The 21,296-nt window shown below is 43.8% G+C and overlaps 1 protein-coding gene across 2 annotated transcripts in view; it reads right to left on the reverse strand.

The window, feature by feature from the left end:
* Nucleotides 1-20,669, reverse strand: part of rfx2 (regulatory factor X, 2 (influences HLA class II expression)) — a 220,443-nt gene extending 199,774 nt beyond the window's left edge. For both annotated transcript variants that reach the window (XM_063032557.1, XM_063032556.1), the window contains exon 1: nt 20,549-20,669. The gene's annotated coding sequence lies outside the window, so the exon portion shown is untranslated. The remainder of the gene's footprint in view (nt 1-20,548) is intronic.
* Between the last annotated feature and the right edge of the window lie 627 nt (nt 20,670-21,296).

Here is a 21,296-nt window from a genome sequence, read left to right on the forward strand (position 1 = left end):
GTGCATGAATATTGTAACATTCTCCTTTTACCATGCATTTTCTATCTCCCACTGTAATTTGTAGACCACATCCTTACTACTGTTGTGGTGGGAGGGTGGGGAAGAGAGTCTATATATAACACCTATCAGGGAGTTTTTAACCCTTGCAGTTTCTTAGCTCTACCTACAATTCAACAACTTCCAACCTTATATTTCTAATGATTTGATTTCATTTTTTAACCAAGAGCCACCACATCCCCTCTACCTTCCTGCCTGTCCTTTCAATACAATGTGTATCCTTGGACATTAAGCTCACAGCTATAATCTTCTTTTAGCCACGATTCAGTGCTGCCCACAACATCATACATGCCATCTGTAAACATGTTTACAAGTTCATCTACTTTATTTCATATACTGTACACATTAAAATACATCACCTTCAGTCCTGTTTTCACCCTTTTCAATCTTATCTGCCTTAACATTGCAACTCATCCTGGTAGTGGCATCCGTTAGTCTCGCGAGACCATGGATCTGCGCCTGGAAGGTCTTGCTTCAGTCTGTGTTAGAGCAGCGCCTGTTGTGGCTGTAAAGGCCCACACGGGAGTGACAGTCTCAGCAGCAGCGACTGCACTTGAAGGCGCTGTCCTCCAGTGTTGTCTTGGTACTGTTTTTCCGACAAGTGCGCTTTTCTTCAGCAGCAAGCTTCAGCTTCTCTTCTCCTCTTTTTAGACCTCTGTGTAGTTCCAACCTCCAGTGAGAGCGATCGCTTGATGTCCTCCCATCTCTCGACGTTCATTTTCATGTCTCTCTTGCAAACGTTTTTGAAACGAAGATGGAGCCGCCTTGTGCTGTCTTGCCTGAGGTCAGTTCCCCGTACAGCAGAACTTTCGGGATCCTCCCATCTGACATGCGGAGCACGTAGCCCAGCCAGCGGAGATGGCGTTGTTGGAGCAGGGTGAAGAGGCTGGGTATCTGGGCGTGGGCCAGGACCTCATTGTTGGTGACTCGGTCAGTCCACGTGATGTCCGGGATGCGTCTCAGGCTGCGAAGGTGGAAGGCGTTGAGACGCCGCACTTATCTGTAGTAGAGGCTCCAGGTCTCACTGCCGTAAAGCAGTGTGCTGAGGATGCAGGCCCTGTAGAGTGGAACTTTGGTGTGCGTCATCAGCTTTCTGAACTCCCAGACTCTCTTTGTCAGCCTGGCGAATGTTGAGGCTGCTCGTCCGATCTGTCTGTTGATCTCAGGGTCTAGGGGGAGGCTGTTCGTGATGGGGGAGCCAAGGTATGTAAACTCGTGAACTATATCCAGCTTGTAGTTGTTGATGGTTATGGCAGGGGGTGCTCAACGCCTTGGCCCAACACATTGGTTTTCTTCAGGCTGATGGTCAAGCTGGAGTGCTGGCAGCTCTTGAGGAGCTGTCCATGAGGCATTGCAGTTGCTCTTCAGAGTGTTGCCAGTGCCACGTCATCTACAAACAACATGTCCCTGATGAGTACTTCACGAACCTTGGTTTTTGCCGTCAGCCGGGACAGACTGAACAGCCTCCCGTCCGATCTGGTGTAGAGATAGACACCATCAGTTGATGTTCCAAAGGCGTGCTTCAGCATGACTGCGAAGAAGATGCCAAACAGAGTGGGGGCAAGCACACAGCCCTGCTCCACACCGCTGCTGAAGTTGAAGGCCTCCGAAGAACAGCCGTTGAACTGAACGACGCCCTTCATGTCTGTGTGGAATGACTGAACTATCCTGAGGAGCCTCGGGGGACAACCAATCCTGGCGAGGATTTTGGAACAGGCCGTCTCTGCTCACAAGATCGAAGGCCTTCGTAAGGTCAATGAAAGCGACGTAGAGTGGTTGTCTTTGCTCTCTGCATTTCTCTTGTAGCTGTCGAAGGGAGAAGATCATGTCGATGGTGGAGCGTTCTGACCTGAAACCGCACTGAGACTCGGGATACACCCTTTCGGCTATTTTCTCCAGTCTGTTCAGGACCACGCGGGCGAAGACCTTCCCAACGATGCTCAGCAAGGAGATTCCCTTGTAGCTGTTACAGTCGCTTCTGTCCCCTTTGTTCTTCTATATGACAACGATGCAGTCTCTCATGTCTTGTGGCACTGCCCCCTCTATCCAACGCTGGCACAGCAGTTCGTGCAGGTGGTTTAGCAGGACGCCCTTTGCACATTTGATGGCCTCTGGTGGAATACCATCCAATCCTGGTGCCTTCCCAGTGGGCAGGTTGTCGATGGCTTTACTCAGCTCTTTGGTAGTCGGCAATGCATCAAGTTCCTCCATGACAGGCAGACATTCCGCGGCGTCTAGCGTGCTGTCCAAGATGCTGTTTCTTCTGGAGAAGAGTTCAGCGTAATGCTCCACCCATCTCTCCATCTGCTTGCCTTTGTTATTGATAGTCTCGCCTGTTATGGTTTTCAATGGTGCTGTCTTGCTCTGGGTTGACCCGATGGCTTTTTTGATCCCCTTGTACACTCTACGGATGTTGCCTGTGTCAAATGATGACTGAATGCTTTTGCATAGTTGTAGCCAGTAGTCATTTGCACAGCGTCCGGCTGTTTCCTGGGCCTTGCTTCTTGCTGTCCTTAGTGCTTGCAGTGTTGCCTGGGTGGGGTGGCATTTGTGCTCTAGTAGTGCAACACGCTTTACCTCGATGACAGCGGTGAGCTTACTTGAGCTCGCTTCAAACCAGTCCTGTATCTTGCCCCGTTTCTTCCTGAAGGCCTTGAGTGCAGTGCTGTGGATAGTGTCCCTGAGAGAGTCCCATCTCTGCTGAGCATCTCCTTCTGCTGGGTCTGCAAGGAGAGCACCCTCCAGTGACTTGATGAACTCTGCAGCTTTGTCTGGGTGTTGTGTTTTACTGGCATCGATGCGCTGCTTGCCTGGAGGCATCTTCTTCGGCTGAAGTCTGATCTTGCAGCAAACCAGAGAGTGATCTGCGTCGCAGTCGGCACTCTGAAAGGAGCGAGTCATGAGCATGTTTCTCAGGTGACAGTGTCTTGTGATTATCAGGTCTAGCTGGTGCCAGTGTTTGGAGCGGGGATACCACCAGGACACTTTGTGCTGAGCCTTGGTCTGGAAGTAGGTGTTGGTGACACACAATTCGTGGAGCATGCAAAGCTCAAGCAGTCGTTGCCCGTTGTCATTCATGCTGCCAATCCCATACCGCCCCAGGCAGCTTGGCCAGGAGTCGTGGTCGGAGCCCACTCTGGCGTTGAAGTCACCAAGTAGCAGCAACTGTTCCTGACTTGGGATCTCCTGTATCATCATTGAGAGCTGGTCGTAGAACTTGTCCTTTGTGGCTTGTGTAGAGTAGAAGGTTGGGGCATTGACGCTGACAAGGTTGACAGGCCTGTCGGACCCATTGACGTCCTATTAGCTGCAATTTTGCCCCATCAGCCTCTCCTTACTCAGTTTCACTACACACTGCCTCTGCTTGTAAACCAATGACCACATCCTCAGCACCACTCAGTTTCTCAAACCCCGCCAAATTAGTTTAAATATTCCCGAACAGCTCTAGCAAACCTGCCCGCAAGGATCTTGCGCACCACCACCACCCCACACCCCCCCGGCCCGAATTCAGGTGTAAACCTTTTGTACAGGTTGTACCTTATCCCAGAAGAGATCCAAATGATCCACAAATCTGAATCACTGTCTTATGCACCAGTTCCTCAGCCACGCATCATTCATCCGCCAAATCATCTTTTTTTTTACTCCCATTGGCATATGGCAGAGACAACAATCCAGGGATTACTACCCTGGAAACCCTGGTTTCCAACTTTCTACCTAGCTCCCTAAAATCTCTCCTCTGGACCTCCCCACCTTTTCATTGTACCAATATGTACCAAGCCTCCTGGCTGCTCACCCTCCCCCTCCAGAATGCCAAGGACCCGATCCAAGACATCCATGACCCTGGCACCTGGGAGGAACCATATCATCCAGGTGTCTCTATCATGTCCCTGCTCCACTGACTATGGAATCGCCTACTAGCACTGCAGTCCTCTTCGCCTCTTCTCACCTGAGGCACAGCACCAGACTCACCGCCAGAGACGTGGTCACAGTGACTCACCCCCTCAACGGTACCTTCAGTAGTAAACGATATATTTACTACTGACCAAAGGGGCACTTTGCACAGGCTGTGCATTTCCCTTCCTGACACCTCACCTAGTTACCAGTCACCTACAACCTGGAGGTGACTATCTCCCTGCAGCTTCCATATATCAGCTCCTCATTGTCCCATATGAGTCGAAGGTCAATGAGCTGCAGCTCGGTGCACCTGGTGTAGATGTTTTTAATCCAGGAGATCGGAGGTCTTCCAGAATTCCCACATCCAACACACAGTACAAAACACTACCCTTGGAGCCACTCTCAACGCACTGTGCCCTAACAGACCAGGAATTTAAGAATAAAAAGTGAAACTTACCCAAGCCTGATAAGACAAAGCCACTCCAAACACTGACCCACTCACAACAAGGGCCACTCTGCTTGCGCTTGTGTGATTTTTATTCATCCTTTCTAATGAATCTGCTCAGTGATTGGTCGCGGTCTAACTCCGAAAAACTGCCATGAAGATCTTCCCTTTTCATCTTGAGTGTGCACCCAATGGAAAAAGTAGCTCTTGTCCTATTCAGTGATTCATTGCAGTACAACACCACAAAACTGCTGTATGGCATGGAGAAAAATAGCAGCCACCCAGTAGTAATCCTGATTTAAGCAGGAAAGCTACTGACTTGCCTTTTCACGATGCTGAACACTTCAATAAGCAGCAATGGCATTACATTACAAACATATTTGAGAACAAAGCTATATACTCCTCTCCCAACAAATGGGCATGGGCTTTCAGTTGTATTAGAATGTACCTCCCTAAGCAAATTAAAATATTAAGCCGCTGATGTCCATCACTTCTTTTACCTTCTCAAATGTTAGTTATTTATCTGCCGAGGCCCTCTGTTGGTCTGAGTCAACCATGGACGTTGCATCCCAGCTGTCTATGTGATACACAAACCAGGGCAGTACGATATGTAGAGTAAGCTGTTGCCCATGTTGCATACTTCCCCTCTCCATGCAGCTGATGAATCTAACAGAATTGCAATTTGGTACCAGTGGCATCGCAGGAGTTGCCAGTCAGCGTTGAACTCAAATGTAGGGTTTCCAGCTCTGGATTTTTCCTCAGGATTTATTCCCACAGACTTCTCCATGAGTGGGTATTAGCTCAAGACAGCAGAGGTTTGAGATCAGTTTTCCCTCTTTATGAGCTGTCACCCACAGTTGACAAGCACCATCTGCCCGAAACAATTGGTTTTAAGGTGCCAGCAACCCCTCTTTACCCCTTCTCTTGTCAGCAGAAACTATTCCGCCAGGCTTAGCAGCTAAGCCACATGTGAAAACCATAGGCTATTTGAGATGCACGCAATTGGGAGCATTTTATAGGTAGTGGAAGCTTACCCCCACTAACACCCCAGCTATAACAAACTTAAGAAATAGATTTTAAACATAAGCAATACAATAAGGCATATTTTGATATTGGTTCCTTCATTATAAGTGTGAGCTAAAATAAACACAAATCCATTTACAGTAGCACAGGTTACACTGACACAAATATTTAATTGCTGATCACATTAAGAGACCAGCTGTATTCTCAAACATTTGGCTTGCATGCCAGAAGTACCTATATATATTTTTTCATTTTTAAGTAAACAGTATTGCTAGAAATATTCACTGGCTTAGGCAGCATCTGTGTGGAAAGGAAAACATCTAACTCATCATTTGGCTTGCATCCAAATTTATTTTATATGCCATATTAAAAGCCCAAGCCAGAGAAAATATAAGTCCAATTCTAAGCAACCAATATACAGGTGTCCCCCGCTTTTCGAACATTCGCTTTACGAAACCTCACTGTTACGAAAGACCTACATTAGTACCATTTTCGCTTTCAGAAGGTGTTTTCACTGTTATGAAAAAAATCAGCGCGCGATAAAACGCCCCGCGCGCCCCGAGCAGCCACGCTTCCCCGGATTCGGAACGGCACTGCTTTACCATTGAGCAGCCATTAGCAAGATGTGTTCTGAGGTATTGGAAAAGCCTGAAAGAGCTCGTAAGGGTGTTACATTTAGCGTAAAACTAGACATAATTAAGCGTTTTGATCATGGTGAACGAAGTAAGGACAAAGTGAGTTTGACTTGTGGAAGCTGACGAAGATGATGTTGAAGAGGTTTTGGCATCCCATGACCAAGAACTGATAGATGAAGGGCTGAGGCAATTGGAAGAGGAAAGGATAACAATCGAAACCAAATGCAGTAGTGAAATGAATGTGAAGCCACTGCCTGAGATTTTCGCTGCAATGATAAAGTACGACTTTAATTTTGAAAGGGTACGTCGGTTTAGGGGATATTTGCAAGATGGTTTCAGTCCTTACAAAGAACTGTATGATAGAAAAATGCGCGAGGCTCAGCAGTCAAGCAAGCCTTCCACATCAGCCACAGCAGACAATGAATCTCGACCTTCTGACATCGAGGCGGGCAGTCATAGGAGAAGATGAGCCGCCTGCTCTAATGGAAACAGACGATGAGATGACACCTCCGTGTCCCACCGCCCCAACCCCCAGGCTACGGACAGATACAGTACCGATTCGTGGAGAATGCAGCAGTAGCCGGGAGACACACAGCACATCTTTAAGAAAAAAGCCGAAATAAACATGCTAATTAATTAGGTGCCGCCCCACACGTAACTGTCAGCCCAGATCAGAGGCGATGCAATCGGCAATCGGCATTGATCTGAGCCGACAATTACGTGTCGGGCGGCACCTAATTAATTAGCATGTTTATTTCGGCTTTTTTCTTAAAGATGTGCTGTGTGCCTCCCGGCTACCGCTGGACTCCTGCGTGCCTCGCGGCAATGTATTGCTCGGCGGCCTGGAGGGTGGGGGGTCACTGCACCACACAAACTCCGACAAGTCTAACACACCATCATCAGTGTGCTCGGCGCTTTCCCAATTCCGGTAAGTGATACTACACTGTACATACATTATTTCTACTTTATATAGGCTGTGTATTAATCATATCATTCCTGCTTTTACTATATGTTACTGTTATTTCAGATTTTGTGTGTTATTTGGCATGATTTGGTAGGTTATTTTTGGGTCTGCGAACACTCACAAAATTTTCCCATATAAATAAATGGTAATTGCTTCTTCGCTTTACGACATTTCAGCTTACGAACCGTTTCATAGGAATGCTCTACCTTCGTATGACAAGGGAAACCTGTAATTTAAAATAGCCTCTTCACAAACAATAATCACATGAGTACAGAGAACCCAGGTTTGAAATCACATTAACATCTACAATCAGAGCAATGTAAAGCAGAACAGCAGGAGTCAAAAAAGAATTTGCAATAGAAAAGTACAATGGAAGGTACTTAGTGCCTTGGAGTAGAGACAGAAAACACCATTTGATTTGAGCCAATTTCCCTGACAAAGATATGTGCCGTACAAATGATGTTAAAAGTAAAACAGTTCCCAGATATAACAACACAAAAGTCACTTGAAACTGGCCCCAGCAAGCATCACTGTCAATCAATACACAGCACAGACTGTAGAAAAAAATATCACATTAAGAAACTTTCTAAGCTAATTGGGCATTTAGAAAATGTTTAAAAAGCTGTTTCACCAGAGGCTTGCTAAAGTCAGCCAAATCTGCAGGAGATGAGGCCAACACAAAATTATCGTGGAAAAAAATGTTTGCTTGGAAATACAATGAATTTAAGTGAAGCACCCCAGGCCAGTACCATGTATACTTTTGATAAAGGCAAAAAAGGTAAGTGACAATGTTATAGTCATGTCAGTTATATTTCACACACAGAACCTTGCAGTGTATTTTTCTGTTGCAAATTCTGTTTTAGGCAAGACCATAAGATATAGGAGCATAATTAAGCCATTTGGCCCACTGAGTCTGCCTTTCATTTCTTCTACCAAAGCGCATGACCATACACTTCCCAATACTGCATTCCATCTGCCACTTTTGCCCATTCTCCTAATATGTCCAAGTCCTTCTGTGGCCTCTCGACTTCCTCAGAACTACCTGTCCCTTCATATTGTCCACAAACTTTACAACAAAACTGTTAATTCTGTCATCCAAGACACTGACATATAACATAAAAAGCAGTCCCAACACAGTCCCCTGCAGAATACCACTGGTCACCAGCAACTAACATAAAAGGCTCCCTTCATCCCCACTCTTTGCCTTCTGCCAATCAGCCACTGCTTAATCCATGCTCATATCTTTCTTGCAATACCTGGGTCATTTACCATTTCCTGTAATACCTTGACCCTTGCTGTTCTGATTTACATTGCTCTGATTGTAGATGCGAACGGAGTGTTTTTAAACCTGGGTTCTCTGTCACTATATACATCTTATGGAAAATCTTTTTTCATGATTTCTTACAGTATACTAATACTGCAAAACAGTAAATTTCACTACATTTGCCAGTGATATGAAACCTGATGCTAAACTGAGGTCTGGGCACAGATGAGCGAACAGGATGCTGCCTTCAAATTGGGGGACAAGATGGCTCCCAGGTCAACAGGTGTAATGCTTTTAGTCGCCATCAGGAAGGCAAAACAGGATTAATCAGAGAATATACAGCCATTTCTATGAAATCAGGGACAAGAACTTATGTGGCAGGGCATTCGGATCATAAAGGACTACAAGTCCACTCTCTGTCTTAGCAACAGTGACACCTTTCTTCCTGATAGGGTGAATGTTGTTGTTTTTTTTAAACACTCTATTTGATGCACAAAATGAAATGCTAGTAAGGAAGGCTCCCCTTCCCCACCCCAGCTCCTGAGTAGGCACACTGTGTCCACAGTGGATGTGAGGAAGGAAGACACTAGCCAGGGTTAGCCTATGTAAAGCTGCATGAACTGAAGGGCAGTTTAGCCCAGTTAATTAAGGTTCTAACAGACATCTTCACATCTCTCTGGAATAGTTCACTGTCCCCACAGGCTTGAAGATGGCCACTATCATCCCGATACCCAAAAGGGTGACAGTCATCCACCTCAACAACTACCATCTAGTGGTACTGATCTCAACAATGAAGTGCTTTAAATAGCATTAAGTCCCATTTTTCTGCTACTTTGGACACTTTCCAGTTTGCTTATTGCTCAAATCAGTCCACTGATGATAGCCATAGCCTCCGCACTCCACTCCATCCTGCCCACCTGGAAAATGGTGCCTCAGAATGCTGTTGATCAACTTCAGCTCTGCATTAAATACAATCACCCCTCAGAAGCTCGTGGGTAAACTGCCCTCATTGGGTCTCAAGACTTCTCTTTAACGGGATCTTGGTCTTCTTGACAGAAAGGCTACTGTCAGTCCACATTGGCACGAACATCTCTAGTTTCATCACCCTGAGCGAGCACCAGCACTTCCCAGGGCTGCATGCTCAGACCACTGCTGTTCACGTTGCTAATGCATGACTGCATTGCTAGATCCAGTTCAAACCGAATCAAGTTTGCTGGTGACACAGCAGTAGCTGGTCTCATCAACAGTGATGATGAGACAGCATGCAGAGAGGAAGTAAGAGCTGCTGGTAGAATGGTGCAAGCACAACAACTTGAGTCTCAACGTGGACAAGACCAAAGAGATAATTGTGGACTAAGATGGTGCAGGCTGACCATTCATCACAGCACATAAACAGCTCTTCCATGGACAGAGTTAGGAGACCAAGTTTCTGGGAATGCACATAACATGTCTCACCTGGACCCTCAACACCAGTTCTTTAGTTAAGAAAGTACAGCAGCATCTCCACTTCCTGAGGAGAAAGAGCTGAGTGATCCTCTCCTTCCACATTCTAACCAATTTGTACGTGAGCATGATCAAGACTGCCCCAACCAGCTGCACCACCATCTGTTACAGAAATTGTAAGACATCTGACCACAACTTCCCACGAAGGACTGCAAGAACTGCTGAGGGGATCATTGGGATCTCTTTTCCAGCCAGCAGAGATATTTATCCGGAGCACTACGTATGCACTGCCAATGACACCCTCCCATCCATCCAACAATCTCCATGACCCTCACCCCGCCCCCCACCCCCACCATCAGGCAGGAGGTACATTAACATTAAGACAAGAACTGAGAATGGGAAACAGCTTCTTCCCCCAGACCGCACGACGACTGAACTCCCTGCCACCGCCCAGGTCTCATCACTTATGAAGCACCAGTAGCAATACAATGTTTACTTTTTAAAATGTACCTCATTAATTTCTTTGTGGTAATATTACTTTGTGCTGTGTAAGTTATATGTACTGTATTTTGTTTTGTTTGGCAGTATACCTGTATACAGCTGAATGACCATAAACTAAACTTGAATGTGAACTTTAAGTTTCATGGTATTAGACGTGATGTCTGTGCTGACACTGATGTCAATTTAAAGTACACATCAGCCTGCATGTGGTTTGGGTCTCTCAACACACACACAGAACACAGCATCTATAAACATATATAAACAGTCGATGTCTCAGGTCAAGCCCCTTCGGGGGAGCGCCAGAATATAAAGGTCAGGTGGGAAGGGGAAGGAAGACTAGCTGGAAGGTGATAGGGAAAGGTAAAGAAGGAATCTGATAGGAGAGGAGAGGCAAGTGGTGTGCCAGAGGTAATATGTTTGGTGTAGGATCCTGGTGAAGATACCTAGAATGAGTGTTGGATGCAGAGGCTCATCCATAGTCAAATGACTAGTAGCATCATAAAAGGCGCTATCATATCTGCTTCCTCACTATGCTCTGTTTAAGGAACCCACCACTCTTTTTTTTCCAAAAAAAAGTTGCCCTACACAAAATTACAAGGCATAGATAGGGTACACGGTCAGAATTTCTACCTGGGGTAGAAATGTCAAGCACTAGAGGATATGCATTTAAGGTGGGGTGGGGGTGGAAAATTTAAAGGGGATGTGTGGGGCAATATTAATGGAGTGGTGGATGCCTTGAACAGGCTGCTAGGGATAGTGTAGAAGCGGGTATGAAAGTGCCAAAGAGGTTGTCAGAATGTGGATTGGTAGAGAATTCATTTTATTTGGTTTAATCGTTCTCTCTTCTTCCCCCCCCCCACTTTCACTTCCACCTCCACCCATCCCTCCTCTCTCACCTACCTTCTCCCTCACCTGGTCTCATCCATCACTTGCTCGTTTGTACTCCTGCTCTTCCCACCTTCTTATTCTGGCTTCCTCACCCTTCCTTTCTAAACCTAATGAAGGATCTTGGCCTGAAACAGTTTTTTCCTCTCCATGGATGCTGCCTGACTTGCTGAGTTCATACAGAATTTTTCTGCTGTAGTTTAATTTGGTATCAGGTTTATGGGCTGAAGTACTGTTCCTGTACTATTCCATGTTGTAAGCCTTCTAGACGTGTTCACTAATCTATTTGTTTTTATTTCCAGTTTTACTGTTTTGAATCTCTGCTTGGCCTCCATTGCCTTGATGAGCTGAAATAAAGGAATTCTTCTTATCGAAGCATAATCTGTCTGGTTAGAACTTCCTCGGATCTGGTTCCTACACCTGGAGAATTTAAACTGTCTCAGCATGGTGCTCCTCTGCACTGCATCACTATCTATGACACCTGCTACTGGGAATAATCTGCTGCTTCGTGAGCGAGGAAAGTTGCATGTTTTTTTCATAGGGGGAAATGGGTTTGGTCTCGGGAGAATGGGGCAGCCGGGGGGTGGTGTGGTTACCCTGAAATAATTTGTGTAATTGCATAATTGGGTGTTCATAGTGATGTTCTGGAAAATGCTTGACAGAATCAGCATTTTTAAGATAATGTTGGTTGAGGGAATGGCTGCTGATTTGCAACTGACTTTTCTGACATTTTGACTTGCAATGTCCAAATGCTGAGGAAAATTTTATTATCCCATCTAATACAAAATGGAGTTGACTTGGACAGGTTAACCACAATGAAAATGGTCTCTGCTCTCCAACTTGATAGTTGATGGCATGACACTGAAATGAATATAAGGTTTCTACTTTAAATACAAAGAACCAAAGTTTAATGCCAGATTGAAAAATAGCATGATTGTTAATAGATTTTAGCTGTGGTACTTTATTGACAGGTTTTCTTTCAAAAAATATAATGCAGTTCATTAATAAATTAATTTTATTTCATCTTTGTATTAACTGAGTATTTTCTGAAATTCTTACGATTGTTTCATAGATTGTGGTAAAAATTGAGCAGTTTCATCAGAGATGCTAACAAACTTGGACTCCAATAACTCAGGTTCTGGGTTTGCTGTGTAATTCTCATATTTAGGTTTCTTTATCCAAAGAGTTCCTTCTGAGTTAAATTTCAACAAAGGCCGTCAACATTTACCTAGATTCCTGAGTGCCTTTAAATCCTAATGGCCTGCATTCACCAAGGACTGCAGCTGTGAGCAATCCTTAGACCAAAATTAAAGGACGAGACTGGTGCAGTGTTAAGATGTCAGGTTGTGAATCAAAGTTTGTATCTGCGTATATTTCTGGCAAAGTGGAAACACCTGATACCTGACAATTGCAAGAAAGAATGGAAGCAACAATGGAAACAACATTCTGTTGTTATTCCTACTGCTGAACCGCTAAAATTTGAAACAAGAGTTTTGGAACCATTCAGTGCCCTGTGATGTGGAAGCAAGATGCTGTGGAAAACACGTTCACAAGCATGAACAGTTATTTGAATTTTAGAGTCATAATCATACAGCACAGTAGCAGGTCCTTCAGCCCATCTTGTCAATGTTAACCATGATTCCCATGCTATTTCCATTTGTCCATGGTTGGTCCATAATCCTCCAAAACATGTATCTATCCAGATGTTATTTAACTCTTCCTCTGGCAGCTTGTACTGACCACCTTCTGCATGAAGAGGTTGATCTTCAGGCCCTTCTTTAAATTTTTTCCTCTTTTGATGTTAAATCAATACCCTTTAGTTTTTCATTATCTGGGGGGAAGAAAAGACTGACTGCATTCCCCTATTTATGCCCATCATTATTTTATATACCTGTAAGGTCATCTCTCCACCTCCTATGGTCTAAGGAATAAAACAGTGGCTTGTCCAACTTGTGCCTTCAAGTCCTGGCAACATTCCTGTAAACATTTGCATTCTTTCCAATTTAATGACATTTGCTACAGCAGAGTAACTAAAACTGCACCCATTACTCCAAATATGGCTTCACCAATTCCTGTACAACATGTGTTCAGTTGATCAGGGTTCCCCCTCCCCTTTCACTGTCTGCAGCACCACCTGTTTTAATGTCTACAAACTTAGCAACTATGCCTTTACATTTTTCATCCACATTGTTGCTTATTATTTATATAAACAATGGGCCCAGCAACAAACCGTTTGGCACACCACTAGCCATAGGCCTCCATTCTGAAAAGATAACCATTTAACATCGTCCAGTGCTTCTCACCATCGAGCCAATTAGCTAGATACTCCTGATCCATGCAATCTAGGCTTCCATGTAGGACATTATCAAAGTCCTTGATAAATTCCAGAAGATAATGTGCACTTGTGCAGCCCTCATCTATCCTCTTGGTTACCTCGTCAAAATAACTCTATAACAGATTTGTGAGACATGGCACAAGGCAATGCTGCCCATCCCCAGTCATCTTTTTCATCCATCCAGTTAGTGGTAGGTCATTTCCCTGTAGTAGCTCGCTGTCCACTAATATCAGGCTCACCAGCCAATATTAGCTGTTTTGTCTTTGTTGCTCTGAAGGGCTTTTGAAGTCCTCTACCTTTGATTATCCTCACCTGCATCTTCTCTATTTCCTGCATATCTGCACTCACCACATCTTCCTGTTGCCTTAACAGGCCTGTGGTCCTCACGATCTTTTTGTGTTGTCATTATTTGATCCAGCAAAGTTACGTTTACAGTACTCCGTCCCTTCTCCCAACAATAGAATTCTGGTTTCTGCCCCCTTCCTTTCCAATTCTGATCTTCCAATAAGGGTCTCAGTCCTTATTCAGGTATCTGACTTGTGGAGTTTCTCCAGCATTTTGTGTGTATTATTCATGAGTTGTCATCTGCAGTAGATGTGTACATCTATATACTCTACAGGTCTTTTCCTCATTCTGAATCATTTTCTGTATACTTCAGTTGCTATAAAATGTGGTGGCTGTTGTCTGTTGTGTCCGACAATGACAGGAAACCTTTATGGGAAGAGTTTTTAAGAAATGGAAAAGCTGTTGCAATGGGCGGTTCCACTCTCTCACCTCAGAGGTCCAGGTCCAGTGATACGAACAAGCATCAGAACTGGGGTCTTCTTTGGTTACAGTGGATGACCACGACTACTTCTGTGCCTCACGTGCCCTTTGTTCTCCATGTCGTGTGGCAGAACTGCCTTCCTGGCTGTTGGATTTCACTGTAGATATCAAATCGCCCAGAATGCTGGAGCAGGCTTTTCTGAGAAGAGTAGGATCTGTCAGTGTGACTTGGTGTGTCTTTTTTCTTAAAGTAAGGCAGGGCACCTTAACAACCCACACCTCCAATCTCATCTCATTGATTGGAACACCTGACTTCAAATTTTGTAGAAGGCTCTGAGAAGGTCACATACTTTTTTTGAACCTAGTCTGTGATTGTTTAATTGGTGTACTCAGTATTGACAAGAAGTACGATTGTTTAGACAGATTGTGTTTGCTTATTGTTGTGACTTAGATGAAGATCACACCACACTTTATGAGCAATTAGTGCAGAAAAGCAGGTAATAGCAACAGGTTCACAAACTTTTTCTTGCAACTGTACTTGAAGATAGATTAGTGTCAGAGCTATAGGAAACATTCAAAAAGAATAAAGGTACAGCCAATTGGAGAACTTATTAGCTTAAGTTAACTGTACATCAGTTATTTTAAAATCAATTCTGCAGAAAGCCTAGAAAGATATAGAAAGTCAAAAGGTGAAATTGAAAGTATTCAAGAAAGTGTGGGAAAGGGACATTTTAAAAAAAACTGGCAATTAAAATCAAAAGATGTTTTGCAATGATCAGCTGCGTGTGGAGACAAAAATCACAGACATTGTCATGAGCGTGATACATTGGATTAGACACAGTCAAATAACAATGTAATAAAAAGATTTAGTGCCTTCAACAATGTGTTGATCACCAGATCAGCATAAACATTTTCCATGCTGTTATTAAAAATAGACAAACTGTGGAAGCTCTGGTCATCATTTTCCAATTCTCCGTCAACAGGAGTGATACCAGCGAACTGGAAGACTACTAATATTATATTTCTGTTTGAAAAGGCAAAAATGCAGCATTTACAGTCTCGTTAAACTTCAGTAATGTGGTAAATTTTGGAATCAAATGTGAAGGGTAGTATAAAGCCTCATTGCGGTCAGAATAGGAAGATTTAGTGAATGATCACATAGAATCTTTTTGAGGTTACAAGAGTGTAGATAAGGGCAGTGTGCTTGACTTGATCAACATTGATTTCTCAAGCAGCTTAGACATCAATTAACTGGCAAGACCAGAGAAAGTGAACAAGTTATGATGATGAAAGCTTATTAATCACAGTGATAACCTAGAAGAGATGCAAATGGAAGCAAAAATGAAAAGAGAAGTGGGGGGGAAAGAGGGAGAAGAAAATAAAAGCAATGTTGAAAATACAAGATGCCATTGTTGCAGGAATATACCAGATACTCAAAATATGCAATTTCAGAAAAATATTAATTTTAACAGGTATTTCTAGTACCATAACACATACAATTGCTGTACAGCTACAAAGCTCAGATTTAGTTCAGACCTCCAGTGCTGCCCAGGTGGAATTTGTACATTTTCCCTTAAATCCATGTGAGCCTCCTCTGAATGCTGCCGTTTCCTCAAGTCCTGAAACAATGTACTGGCTGGTTAATTTCTTCTGGAGTTTTCCCCTGGTGTAAGTAGATAGTAGGAAAATTAAGGGGATTTTTTTGGCGCATGAGAGAACATATTACGGAGAAGCAGGGGAATGGGATTGCTTAGAGGGCTATTGTTCAATGTCAGCAGGAAATATGAGGTCTGTGTGCAGTTATGGGGAGCAAAGTATTAGAGTTAGAAAATTCTAAAAATAAACCTGAAGAGCTGGTTATGTGAAATTAATGTACTATCCTGAGGGGTATAAATGTGCCAAGTTGAAAGATGAAATGCCTTTCTTTTGGCCGACACTGATGCACGATACCGAAGTCAGCAGAATAAAGATGGAAAATTAAGACAAGTAGACGGAAGCTGAGCATCACCCCTGCAAACCAGACTGAGGTACTTTGCAAAGTCATTGCCCAATCTTCCTTTGTTTTCCCCAGTCTAGTGCAGATTGCATTGCAAGAACAGAATTAAGCACACCAAACTGGAAGACATACAATTAAATCTCTGCTCATTCTGGGCGGTTCAGGATGTTGAGGAGAGAGGCAAATGGGAAGATATTGCCTCCCCTGCAATTACATGGGGAGGTTCTATGAAAAGGGCAGTGGGTACAGGTAGAAATAGGAAAGTGAACCAAAGGATAGTTGAAGTAAAAATCTCTTCGATATGCTAAAAGCAAAAGTGAGAATAAAAAAGTGGTGGTGTAATTTTGAAGGCAGGGAAATTGCAGTTATTGATGGATATGAACACTGGAGGCATGATTACTAAGTCTGCAGATCCACAAATACGGGCTGTGTTGTGGAAACGAGAAAGAAGAACAAGAGAGCAAGGCAGAAATGAAAGGTTATGTAGAATATTGGAAAATGGAAATTAAATCCCAACAAGTGCAAGGTGACATTTTGTAAAGTTAGACAGAGTAGGACATGAAATGGTGCTGTAAATGATAAAGCACTGATGAATTCTGATGAACGAGGCAAGTTTCTAGTTTCCTTAGCGTGGTGAAGGAGACTTTTGGAATATCTAGGGCACAGAATATTAAATTTGGAACATTATGCTGTAATTTGCAAATGGTTGCATCGTTCTGTGTACCGCTCTGGTCACCACACTATAGGAAGGATGTAGCTGTGCTGGACAGTAGAGGATATTCATGATGATGCTGCGTAAATTGGAGGAAATTAGTTATGGGGAGAGATTGGAAAGGCTGGTAGGCTCATTTCTTCCCCTAAAGTGAAGGCGGCTGAGAGATAACCTGATAAAATTTTTAAACCACAGTTGTGTTATCAAAATCAAGAGAGCTTAGGTTTAAGGTGCGAGGAAGGAGATTTAAAGATGGATGATCTAAGTTGTTTTTCCAATACATACATAGTGTGGTTGATATCCGGCATATATTTATATAAACAAGTCTTGTCTCAGGAAGTGATGGAATCAAATACAATCACTGTATTTAAGGGGGCACATAGATACTTGAATAGGCAAGGTAGAGAAGAGTACAATCTTAATGTGGACAAAGACAATTCATAAGTATAGAAGTTGAAGGGCCAAAGGTGACAGCAAGAGGAAATACATCGTTGGTTAGGATAGAGTAGAGTGAGTGAGATGTATGGGAAACTAAATGGATGCAGTTGGAACTTCTGTTAACTAAGTTGGAGAGGAAGTTTGGTGGAGCAAAAAGAGGACATTTTGACAGCAATGGTGTCGAAGAGTATGCCAACTTGTCATCAACTTCCATCCTTGCCTCATTTTCACAAATCTATCCACAAGAGTCATTTTTGAAATTTTTCTATCCCATCTCTTCCAGTCCTTCCTGAAATGACTCCATTCTATTTTGCCTGCTTCACAGGCTGTGTAGTTTTGTTGATTATTGTTCATTTCTGCCATTATCCAAATGATCCATCATTATGTGCATTCTCTTCCCCTTTCAATACCCCAAAGAGACCAGTTCCACTTTACCAACTCTTTTTAATCTTTCTCACAGCGACTTTCACACAACCATGCACGAGATACCTGCTTGTATCTCTGCCCTTCCTACTATCCAAATGGTCATTTAAATTAGAACAGCAGTTAACTTGCAGTGTACAAAATTCAGTGCTCACAATCTGGTTTACTCTATATTGGAGAAGTAATATACAGATTAGTGACTGTTTAGCAACGCTGTTCTGCTAAATCTGAAAGTGTGACCCAAAGTTCCACCTGCCTATCACTTCAATTCTGTACTGTTCACCCACTCTGACCAATTCCAATAAAGAGATAATTTGAACAAAATATATTCTGCTTTTCGCTCAACCCATGCTATCCAAGTTGAGTATTTACAACTTGGGCAGTTTTTACTTCCTTTTCAATGCTCTTGAGTAACTTTCAATTCACTTACTTTTAAAGATTCACATTAATTCTACATTTATTCCTGTTGTCTCACAAACTATGAGACCTGGCTCTCTCTTTCAGCCTGCCTTCTCACAAAACTCTGCATCCTTAGCTTTCACTTGAGAAGTTCCAGGCATCTCCATTAACTTTACACTAAAATTTCCACCTTTAGAATACTCTGTGTAGACCTATGTTGCAAAACAAAGCAAGTTAAACAATTCACATAAAAGTTGCCGGTGAACGCAGCAGGCCAAGCAGCATCTCTAGGAAGAGGTACAGTCGACGTTCGAGTCCTGACAAAGGGTCTCGGCCCGAAACATCGACTGTACCTCTTCGTTGAGATGCTGCTTGGCCTGCTGCGTTCACCAACAACTTTTATGTGTATTGCTTGAAATTCCAGCATCTGCAGATTTCCTCGTGTTTGCAAAGTTAAACAATTAATATTTGAGCAAGCATGGCCAAGGCATGAAGAGAGAAAGCCAAACAGATACCAAGCTGCAGTCTTGAAATTAGCTCAGAATTTACTTAGATGTCTTCCCAACCGAGAATCTTAGTTTTGAATTAACCATGGCAGAAATCAAGGGATTGAGTTGTAGCATATAGCCTTTCAAACGTAAAAGAATTTTCAAGACCACAAATTATCATTAATACAGATAACAGAAACAAACCCATAGCCACTCACACAATCTTTTTCATACAACTATTTTATCTAGTGCCGGGCAAAATTAGAGCCACCGAGGGCATTCAACCTATTGTACCCATATTGGTCCGAAACGAGCTACCAAGCCTAATCCAAACATCCAGTACAAGGTCCTTAGCCCCATCGGTCACAGATCCAAGTATTGTTCAAATGTGATGTATTTCTATTTCTAACACAGCAAGTTCCAGATAAATTCAACATTTTTCCTTATTGCCCCACAATCTGTTGTAACCAATATTCCTCCTAAGGTCTACCCAAGCATGCGTGCACACATCTTCTACTACTAGAATGAGGAATTTAACCTGCACATAAGATGTTGTCACCCTCTACCTTGTTGGCATGTTAAGTATATTTCACGATCATACACAATCGCATTTCCTTTTCTGGTTTCTGACGCAGACGGTGTTGTGATGATTTGTCTGTAGATCTTAGAACTGATTTATTTATACTGTTTTATTGAAGAAATTATTCAGTACGCATTCTGACAATAGCTTAATACACCCACATACTCTAGAATCACACCTTTCTTGTCATGTTGTGACTAGAACTGAAGTACTTGCATTGCAGTCTACTGACAGTACAGTATTTGAATAACTGTCTTAATAATTTATGCCTCAACTTACAGTAAAACACGTTACCTTACTGATTAGTCCTGCTACCTTTAAGGAACAGGGCACATGCACTCCCAAGTCCTTCTTCTGCTCCACATCTCCCAGCAACCCTTTACACCTCCTTCACTCTCTCACATCTATACATTAAGTTCCATTATTTATTTTATTTTAGAGCTATTTCATTGCTCTACTTAAGAAACTATTTGCAACACTGAGCAATCTGAAGCTTTTCTGCTTACCATATGGCCAGTGTTTGTCATTTCTTAAACCATGCCCTCGGATCTATGACTTAATTTAAGTATATAAGAAAAACAGCCTTATTCCGTTCTTCGCAATCCCATAGATAATACAGAAGGCATCCTTCACACATTATCCTTTGCTTCCTGCAATTTGAGCCACACAAGGCATTGTGCATTGCAAGATGCTTCGTGCCTACTCACACAACAGTGCCGGGCCAAACTCTGAAAATGGTTGGACACACAAGCAGGTACAAGGCAGATTGCAAATACTAGGATATAGGATTTTTTTAAAAAGAAACAAACTGAGGGAACTCGGTCGAACAGTATCCATGGAGATTAAGCAATTGGAAAGTCCTGATACAGAGTTTCGACACGAAACATCGACAACTTCTTACTGACCAGCAGGTCTTTGCACTGGAAGTATACAGTAGGCGCTACCCACTACCCAGTGAAGTCAACGGTCTGGCTGGTAATAGCCCACTCCCCTGAGCCTCCACCCACCACTCCCGTATCGCGATCGGCGGCTGCTCACTCTGTGACCCATACACACACAACGGTCAACGAGGATCGAGAGCCGGGCCCTCAGTCCGACTCCGGCCAGGAGCGGCACGTCCACTCACTGCTGACCAGAACAACCCGCCATTTTGCAGCGAACGCGATAAACAGTGAGCGGGACGGCACATGGCTTTGGAGGGACACAGAGACACCCCCCAGCCCGGCCAACAACGACCGCCGGGGCGGCGCAGAACCTGGGAAACGGCTGAGGCCTGACTCTGACTGGGAAGCGGTGCTCACCTTGCTACGGGCCCGAGCTGTTGGTGGGTAACAGTCTCCACGGCTACCGTGACTATGGCGTTTATTCTCAAGGCAACAGTTGCTACCGATCTCCGCTCACGTCATCCGCGGCGCAGTGGTACCGCCCATGCACCTCAAAATCTCTACTTCTATTGGTCTCCCGTCTCGCGCTCCGCGCCGGTGTCTGCGTTTATTTGGCTAGTCGGGCCGTCAGTCAAACTTTCATTTCCTACACCTTCCGGTCCCCCTCCCAAATATTGATTTCCTGCGGTAATTCGTCATTGTCCTAGCAACGGATACCCATTGGCCAATGAGGACACGGTTCAGGTGCGCGGCGACGGTCGCTGGAGCTGGCGTGGGGGATTGTGGGGCAGTGTGGACGGAAGTAGCGAACGGGCGGGGACTTGGTGGTGGGGAACGGAGTTGGATTGCAGCGCCTTATCATCCAGTGATGGAGATCGTAGACAGGGTGTAAATAAAAAATAGTATAAGGTGTTGCTGAGATTTGAATGTGGACCGGTTTCTTATGTCAGTGCGATTAGATTAACTGAGGATTTGAAAAAACACCATGAGATATTGTGGGTGGAAGATCTCTTGAAGAGATGGGACACTCCTGCTGTTTTGTAAAGATAGTAAACAACGTGAGAAAGCTTTAGGGTTAAAAGCTGTGGGAGGAAGAAATGTTACACCAAAGAATTATATTAAACATCAGTGGCTTTGAGGAGCAATTACAGGAATGCCTCTGGCC

The sequence above is a fragment of the Mobula hypostoma genome, chromosome 24, assembly GCF_963921235.1.
Source record: "Mobula hypostoma chromosome 24, sMobHyp1.1, whole genome shotgun sequence".
In the NCBI taxonomy this organism is placed as follows: domain Eukaryota; kingdom Metazoa; phylum Chordata; class Chondrichthyes; order Myliobatiformes; family Myliobatidae; genus Mobula; species Mobula hypostoma.